The 9,606-nt window shown below is 48.2% G+C and overlaps 1 protein-coding gene across 3 annotated transcripts in view; it reads left to right on the top strand.

Annotated features, from left to right (window-relative positions):
- The first annotated feature begins 4,394 nt into the window (after positions 1-4,394).
- ZC3H18 (zinc finger CCCH-type containing 18) overlaps positions 4,395-9,606 on the top strand; it is a 119,371-nt gene continuing 114,159 nt past the window's right edge. Inside the window, exon 1 of one of the 3 annotated variants that reach the window (XM_040329373.1) lies at positions 4,395-4,549. The gene's annotated coding sequence lies outside the window, so the exon portion shown is untranslated. Of the gene's footprint in view, positions 4,550-4,639; positions 4,725-9,606 lie in introns of those variants that run through there. The other 2 variants (XM_040329371.1, XM_040329372.1) reach the window with 2 other exon arrangements.

Below are 9,606 nucleotides of genomic sequence, written 5' to 3'. Positions count from 1 at the left end.
TCTGAAGCCCACACACGATGGTTTTAAAGTAAATTTTTAAAAAACTTTGTTTTTTACAACCCGAAAAATGATCGTGTGTACGCGGCATAAAAATCAATTTCTGCTCCATAAAAAAAAAAACATTCCCAGGTGAACCCATTAAAATGCATTTTCAGACTTTTACTGCAAACTGTTATCTGCTTTTGTTCTGGAGATATTGACGTATACCTGGCTGTATGGAAAGCTCCGCCTTTACCATAATCACATGATCAGACTCAGTGCTGGAATAAGAAATGCTGCAAAGCCAAATGTAAATTTGACTCTCGTGGCCCATTCACACCTTTGTGGCGCATTTATACCCCACTCCGGGCAAAAACAAACTTTTTTTACCATAGCAATTCTTTTGGGGGAGGGGGGGGGTTATAATGTTTGCTGTGGCATGCGTAAAAACCCCCTCCATCTGCTGTTTTGAGGTAAGGAGTGGTGGCTGCAGTGGTAAAACAGTTACAGGCAGTGACATGGATACCTAAAGAAGGACCTTACCAGAAAGTAAACAGAAGAGAAGACCACAACTGGCGGTCATCTAAGAGGAAGTGTCCACATCTAACAGGCAGTGAAATGGATATCTAAAGAAGGTCCCTACCAGGAATTAAAACAAAAAAAAGGAAGCTTGGGCCAATGGTTATCTAACAAGAAGTGTCCACATCTAACAGGCAGTGACAAGGACACCAAAAAGAAGGAGCCTTTCAGGAAGTAAACAGGAGATGGGAAGGCCCAGGCTGGTGGCCATCTAACAAGAAAAGTCCACATCTAACAGGCAGTGAAATAGATATCTAAAGAAGGTCCCTACCAGGAAGTAAAACAAAAAAATGAAGCTTGGGCCAATGGTCATCTAACAAGAAGTGTCCACATCTAACAGGCAGTGACAAGGACACCAAAAAGAAGGAGCCTTCCAGGAAGTAAACAGGAGACGGGAAGGCCCAGGCTGGTGGCCATCTAACAAGAAAAGTCCACATCTAACAGGCAGTGACATGAACACCTAAAGAAGGACCTTACCAGAAAATAAACAGAAGAGAAAGACTCAGCCGGCCGATATGCAGAGAATGTCCTTAAAGTGACTTTTCAAAGTGACTTGTGCAGAATATCCAAGGTGACATATGTAGGAAATTTATCACAACTTCTGTGCAGAATATCACTCGTGCTCCCCTCTCCATTCCACACTCACCAAATAGCAGCACCCCTGCAGGGGTAAGACAAATGTAAACAAATCTGCCTTTGGTCTTGGTGTGCAATGGAAGTGCCTCCGCCGCATCGTATAAAAATCGTGGGATGTCCACATGTGAATGGATGGGAAAGATTGACACTCACAGATTCTGATGACGAAACATGTAAGTCGGAGCTTGAAACGCAATCACGTCACTTGCGGTTTTAGCATACCCGGTCTGTGGAACGCACAATGTCCCAGACCTAAAGATTTTTGTTATTGTCCCTAGCACTGGTTGAGTGCCTATTTTAATTTTGTGATTGACTAAATAAAATTCCTTTATCGGACTTACACTATGAGTGTCAATCTTTCCCATCCATTCACATGTGGCCATGGAGAGTGTCTGTGAATAGTAATTTTCATGTCTTACCACAGAGTCTCAATTAGATTTAGGTCTGGACTGTGACTAGGCTATTCTAACACTTGAATATGCTTTGATCTAAACCAGGGGTCTCCAAACTTTTCAAACAAAGGGCCACTTTATTGCCCTTCAGACTTTAGGAGGGCCGGATTGGGGCCAGCAAGGGAAGAAAGTGTCACGAGCCCGGCATCAGTGAGAACATATATGGCCTCAGGGTTGGTGGTCAATAGGAAGAGGAGTATTCCCCCTATTAGTAGGAGGAATAGTATCCCATCATTGGTATCAGTGGATAATATAGTGCCCCATTGTTGGTGTCAATGGGAGGAATAGTGCCTTATGTTAGTGGGAGGAATTGTGCCCCAGGGGCCGGATAAAGGCTAGCAAAGGGCCACATCTGGCCCTCGGGCCGCAGTTTGGAGACCCCTGATCTAAACCATCCCATTGTAGCTATGGCTGTATGTTTAGCATTGTTGTCCTGCTGGTAAGTGAACCTCCGCCCTAGACTAGAGCTGCACGATTCTGGGAAAAATTAGAATCGAGATTCTTTTGTATAAAATGAAGATGAAGATCACGATTCTCAAAATTATTTAAGTATTTATTTAAAGTTATTTTCAACACAAAACGGAGCTTATGTGGTTAAATACGGTATATGTAAATCTGACGGACTGTTTACATGTTAAATTTTAAAAGCCGCAGCAAACCTGCTGACCTTACATGGTTGCTAATGTGAAAATCAGAGGTGTTCTGTCACATTAGCAACCATGTAAGGTTTGCTGCTGCTTTTAAAATTTAACATGTAAAGAGTGCTTTAGATTTACATATACTGTATTTAACCAACGTTTTGTGTTGAAAATAACTGTTGGGTGTAACAAGATGTCCGCTTGCCCCCTTCTCACTATCATTACTGTGCAGGAGTGTGGGGGTGGAGCAAGATGGCGGCGTCGAAACGTCACTTCCTGACGAGACAGCCGCCGCCGGGTGTACCAAGATGGCCGCTGCTCCGGGGGTAGGCCGAAGCCGGGTGAATCAAGATTGCGATTTTCTTACGATTAATCGTGCAGCTCTACCCCAGACTCAAGTCTTTTGTAGACACTAACAGGTTTTCTTCTAAGATTGCCCTGTATTTGGCTCCATCCATCTTCCCATCAACTCTGAACAGCTTCCCTGTCCCTGCTGAAGAAAAGCATCCCCACAACATGATGCTACCACCACCATGTTTCACAGTGGGGATGGTGTGTTCAGGGTGATGTGCAGTGTTACTTTTCGCCATATATAGCGTTTTGCTTTTAGGCCAAAAAGTTCAATTTTGGTCTCGTCTGATCAGAGCACCTTCTTTCACATGTTTTCTGTGTCACCCAAATGGCTTCTCGCAAATTCCTAACAGGACTTCTTATGTCTTTCTTTCAGCAATGTCTTTCTTCTTGCCACTCTTCCATAAAGTGCAGATTTGTGGAGAACACAACTAATACAGTAGTTGTCCTGTGGACAGATTCTCCCACCTGAGCTGTGGATCTCTGCAGCTCCTCCAGAGTTACCATGGGCCTCTTGGCTCTTCTCTGATGAATGCTCTCCTTGCCCGGCCTGGTCAGTTTAGGTGGACGGCCATGTCTTGGTAGGATTGCAGTTGTGCCATACTCTTCCCATTTTCGGATGATGGATTGAACAGAAGCTCCGTGAGATGTTCAAAGCTTGGGAGATTTTTTTATAACCTAACCCTGCTTTATACTTCCCCACAACTTTATCCCTGACCTGTATGGTATGTTTCTTGGCCTTCATGATGTTGTTTGTTCACTAAGGTTCTCTAACAAACCTCTGAGGGCTTCACAGAACAGCTGCATTGAAACTGAGATTAAATAACACACAGGTGTAATTTACTAATTAGGTGAAGGCTGAAGGCAATTGGTTCCACTAGACCAGGGATATGCAATTAGCGGACCTCCAGCTGTTGCAAAACTACAAGTCCCATCATGCCTCTGGGTGTCATTCTTTTGGCTGTCAGAGTCTTGCTATGCCTCATGGGAATTGTAGTTCTGCAACAGCTGGAGGTCCGCTAATTGCATATGCCTGCACTAGACTTTAGTCAGGGGTATCAGAGTAAAGTGGGCTGAATATTAATGCACGCCGCGCGACACAGTGCAGGAAACTCGCATTTTGTGAACATTTTCTATTCCACATTCAGGACGCACTAGATGTGCAATTCCTAATGACACCCCAAACGCAGATTGCAGGCGCAGTGTGTTGGCTGCACCCGATCAGGTGGTATTCCAATATCTTGCGTTTTCATGCACTACTCGTGCGATTCGCTGGCTATTCAAATGAAAGGCCTTAAAATCGCACCACATTGAGTCACACAGAGGACCTCAGACTGGACATGCGCAGTTCCGAGCAACACCATATAATTTATGGGCACTTTTCTCCTGTTTATAGACTTTTAAAGCACCCTGATTGCCCCGTTGTGATAGCTGGGCAGTGACAGGCCCTCTTTATGGAGAGACAGATCTGTGTATAATAATAATAGTGTGACATTAGAGTGTAAGCTCCTATGGTGACTGTCTCTTTGTACAGCGCTCTTCTCTAGGTTAGCATCACATACACAACGCGCGGCCTCCACACTCCGCTCGCCCCGCTTCTCAGGAAGGAAAGGAACAGGAAAGTAGCCGGGGGTAGGCGGGGCTAGACCAACGCATCTATCTGTAGTAAGGGGGCGGGTCTAGACGGCGACTGGCTCCCAGACGGAGTTTTTTTGTAGGAAGTCAGCGAGTTGTCCGTCCGCGGCGAGGAAGGGGAGGAGCCTGCTGTGAAAGGGGGGGCTGGTTCTGAGAAGGTGTCGCTTGTTGATGACGTAGGCGGAGGCCGCGCCAGCAGCAGTAGCAGCGGGGTATCCGGTGAATCGTCGGCCCGGCGGTGGAGAGAGGAGCCCCGGTCTCATCTCCTCCTCTTCTCAGGTAATAGAGCGCTGTGCAGGTGCCACAACCTCTGCAGGTCCCCACCTCACTGCTTAGGAGGGGGTGTGAGGCCGCCATGTACAATGAGCCCCCCCCTCTCTCTGTCACCTCACACACCGGGATCTATGGAGGGACATGAGGTCGGTGTGAGGAGGACATTATCCACATTGATGTGGTGAGTATTGGTCCAGAATACAATAATAATTCTCAGGGTGAGGAGACAGGTTCTCTTCACTGGTCCCCAATAATGTCCACTTCTCATTGGCTGGGTCTAGGTGACAGGTTCTCTTCACTGAGATGTCCCTCCATCATCCCCCTGCAATGCCCCCCATCATCCCCTTGCAATGTCCCCTCCCATCATTCCCCTGTGATTATGTACCCCCCCCCCCCTCTTCCATCATCATTCCCCTGCAATGCCCCCCCCCATCATCATTCCCCTGTAATTATGTCCCCCCCCCTCCATCATCATTCCCCTGTGATTATGTCCCCCCTCCCATCATCCCCATCATTCCCCTGCAAAGTCCCCTCCCATCATTCCCCTGTAATTATATCCCCCCTCCATCATCATATCCCCTGTAATTATATCCCCCCCCCCCCCCTCCATCATCATTCCCCTGTAATTATATCCCCCCCCCTCCATCATCATTCCCCTGTAATTATATCCCCCCCCCCTCCATCATCATTCCCCTGTAATTATACCCCCCCCCCCTCCATCATCATTCCCCTGTAATTATACCCCCCCTCCATCATCATATCCCCTGTAATTATACCCCCCCTCCATCATCATATCCCCTGTAATTATCCCCCTCCATCATCATATCCCCCCTCCATCATCATATCCCCTGTAATTAACCCCCCTCCATCATCATATGCCCTGCAATTATGTCCCCCCCTCATCATTCCCCTGTAATTGTCCCCCCCCTCCATCATAATTCCCCTGTAATTGTCCCCCCCTCCATCATCATATCCCCTGGAATTATGTCCCCCCCTCCATCATCATATCCCCTGTAATTATGTCCCCCCCTCCATCATCATATCCCCTGTAATTATGTCCCCCCCCTCCATCATCATATCCCCTGTAATTATGTCCCCCCCTCCATCATCATATCCCCTGTAATTATGTCCCCCCCCTCCATCATCATATCCCCTGTAATTATGTCCCCCCCCTCCATCATCATATCCCCTGTAATTATCCCCCCTCCATCATCATATCCCCTGTAATTACCCCCCCCCTCCATCATCCTATCCCCCGTAATTATATCCCCCCTCCATCATCCTATCCCCCGTAATTATATCCCCCTCCATCATCCTATCCCCCGTAATTATATCCCCCTCCATCATCCTATCCCCACCTCCATCATCATATCCCCTGTAATTATATCCCCCCCTCCATCATCATATCCCCTGTAATTATATCCCCCCCTCCATCATCATCATATCCCCTGTAATTATATCCCCCCCTCCATCATCATATCCCCTGTAATTATACCCCCCCCCATCATCATATCCCCTGTAATTATACCCCCCCCCCTCCATCATCATATCCCCTGTAATTATACCCCCCCCCCTCCATCATCATATCCCCTGTAATTATACCCCCCCCCCCTCCATCATCATATCCCCTGTAATTATACCCCCCTCCATCATCATATCCCCTGTAATTATACCCCCCTCCATCATCATATCCCCTGTAATTATACCCCCCCTCCATCATCATATTCCCTGTAATTATACCCCCCCCCCCTCCATCATCATATTCCCTGTAATTATACCCCCCCCCCCCTCCATCATCATATCCCCTGTAATTATATCCCCCTCCTCCATCATCATATCCCCTGTAATTATATCCCCCCTCCATCATCCTATCCCCCGTAATTATATCCCCCTCCATCATCCTATCCCCCGTAATTATATCCCCCTCCATCATCCTATCCCCACCTCCATCATCATATCCCCTGTAATTATATCCCCCCCTCCATCATCATATCCCCTGTAATTATATCCCCCCCTCCATCATCATCATATCCCCTGTAATTATATCCCCCCCTCCATCATCATATCCCCTGTAATTATACCCCCCCCCCATCATCATATCCCCTGTAATTATACCCCCCCCCCCCTCCATCATCATATCCCCTGTAATTATACCCCCCTCCATCATCATATCCCCTGTAATTATACCCCCCTCCATCATCATATCCCCTGTAATTATACCCCCCCTCCATCATCATATTCCCTGTAATTATACCCCCCCCCTCCATCATCATATTCCCTGTAATTATACCCCCCCCCCCTCCATCATCATATCCCCTGTAATTATATCCCCCTCCTCCATCATCATATCCCCTGTAATTATATCCCCCTCCTCCATCATCATATCCCCTGTAATTATATCCCCCCCCCCTCCATCATCATATCCCCTGTAATTATATCCCCCCCCCCTCCATCATCATATCCCCTGTAATTATACCCCCCTCCTCCATCATCATATCCCCTGTAATTATATCCCCCCCCCCTCCATCATCATCATATCCCCTGTAATTATATCCCCTCCTCCATCATATCCCTTGTAATTATATCCCCCCCCCTCCATCATCATATCCCCTGTAATTATATCCCCCCCCTCCATCATCATATCCCCTGTAATTATATCCCCCACCCTCCATCATTATATCCCCCCCTCCATCATCATATCCCCTGTAATTATATCCTCCCTCCATCATCATATCCCCTGTAATTATATCCCCCTCCTCCATCATCATATCCCCTGTAATTATATCCTCCCTCCTCCATCATCATATCCCCTGTAATTATATCCTCCCTCCTCCATCATCATATCCCCTGTAATTATATCCTCCCTCCTCCATCATCATATCCCCTGTAATTATATCCCCCCTCCTCCATCATCATATCCCCTGTAATTATACCCCCCCCCCCTCCATCATCATATCCCCTGTAATTATACCCCCCCTCCATCATCATATCCCCTGTAATTATACCCCCCCCCCTCCATCATCATATCCCCTGTAATTATATCCCCCCCCTCCATCATCATATCCCCTGTAATTATAACCCCCCCCCTCCATCATCATATCCCCTGTAATTATATCCCCCCCCTCCATCATCATATCCCCTGTAATTATATCCCCCCTCCTCCATCATCATATCCCCTGTAATTATATCCCCCCTCCTCCATCATCATATCCCCTGTAATTATATCCCCCCTCCTCCATCATCATATCCCCTGTAATTATATCCCCCCTCCTCCATCATCATATCCCCTTTAATTATATCCCCCCTCCTCCATCATCATATCCCCTTTAATTATATCCCCCCTCCTCCATCATCATATCCCCTGTAATTATATCCCCCCTCCTCCATCATATCCCCTGTAATTATATCCCCCCTCCTCCATCATCATATCCCCTGTAATTATATCCCCCCTCCTCCATCATCATATCCCCTGTAATTATATCCCCCACCCTCCATCATCATATCCCCTGTAATTATATCCCCCCCCCTCCATCATCATATCCCCTGTAATTATATCCCCCACCCTCCATCATCATATCCCCTGTAATTATATCCCCTGTAATTATGTCCCCCCCTCCATCATCATATCCCCTGTAATTATGTCCCCCCTTGCATCTCATTGGCTGGGTTTCCAGTGTGTGTGCGGTGATAGGGGCTCTTTATTAAGATCTCCATCATCCTTCGTTCCTATTGGCTGAGCCTCCATGACAGGTTATTTTCAATGGCTCTGGGCTAAGACCTAACTCTGCTACTGCACCCCATTGGCTGCTGTTTCAGTGTGTGCCGTGACAGGGAGTCTTTACCAAGATTGCTTTCCCTCCTCCCCCCTACCATCCACCCCCTGCATTTTCACCCCCAAACGCTATTGGCTGGGCCTCCAGTGATAGGGGGGCTCTTTACCAAGATTGCTATCATCCCTCATTCCTATTGGCTGAGCCTCAGTGACAGGTTCTCTTCAATGGCTCTGGGCTAAGACTGCTATTCCCCCCCCCTGCAATGTTTTTGTCCATCCCTTGGTAGCAGACTCTTATTGCTGAAACCTCCATTAGTATTCACCTTCAGCAATGTCACCTCCTTATTGGCTGTGCCATAGTGACCCTGAACTGAGATCCCTCCCTTCCTGCAATGTCAGCATGCCTCCCCTACCGATGTCACCCCCTGCGCCCTATTGGCTGGGTTTAGTGTGTGCAGCGATGGGTGGCTCTTTACTAAGATCGCCATCATCCCTTGTTCCTATTGGCTGAGCCTCAGTGACAGATTCTCTTCGGCTCTGGGCAAGACTGCTATCCAAGCCCCCCTCTGCACCCCATTGCCTGCTGTTCCAGTGTGTGTGGCGACAGGGACTCTTTACCAAGGTTGCTATCCCTCCTCCCCTCCCGAAACTTGTTCATCCACCCCCTACCCTGTCACCCCCAGACGCTATTGGCTGGGCCTCCAGTGTGTGTGCGGTGATGGGGGGGGTGCTCTTTACTAAGATTGCCATCATCCCTTGTTCCCATTGACTGAGCCTCGGTGACAGGTTCTCTTCAATGGCTCTGGGCTAAGACTGTTACCCCCCCCTCACAATTTTTTTATCAATCCCCTGCATTGTCCCCCCAAAATGCTATTTTCCCAGAGCGTCTTTCAGGACAGCACCTCGAGAGATAGTGGCTCCTCCCTCTCCAACAGGAAACACCTTCATTCCAAACTTTAAAGGGAGGCTCCTCCCAGCACACTTCAGTTTTTGTGTTTCCTCCGACCCGGAGGGAACATCTTCAAGGGAGTTCTTAGAGGCCAGGGAAGCCCTGGATTACTCCCGTTTTTTCATACCTTTTTCAGGCCAAGAGCCTGGGAGACTCCGCTCCCCGAGCTACCCGTTCGGCGACGGTAGTAGCCGGGCTTTCCCCTTCCAGGTATCCGGGGTCCGGGTGCTACAGGCAGGCGAGGTGTGCTCAGTGGAGCCGCAAACAGCAGGGGATGGCGTCCGGCGGCCGCGCGCGCGATTCGCGCCATTCTGTTTACAGCGCGGGCGCCGGCCGATGCGT

The sequence above is a fragment of the Rana temporaria genome, chromosome 11 (assembly GCF_905171775.1).
Source record: "Rana temporaria chromosome 11, aRanTem1.1, whole genome shotgun sequence".
Classification (NCBI taxonomy): Eukaryota; Metazoa; Chordata; class Amphibia; order Anura; family Ranidae; genus Rana; species Rana temporaria.
This window is presented reverse-complemented; position numbering and strand designations above follow the sequence as displayed.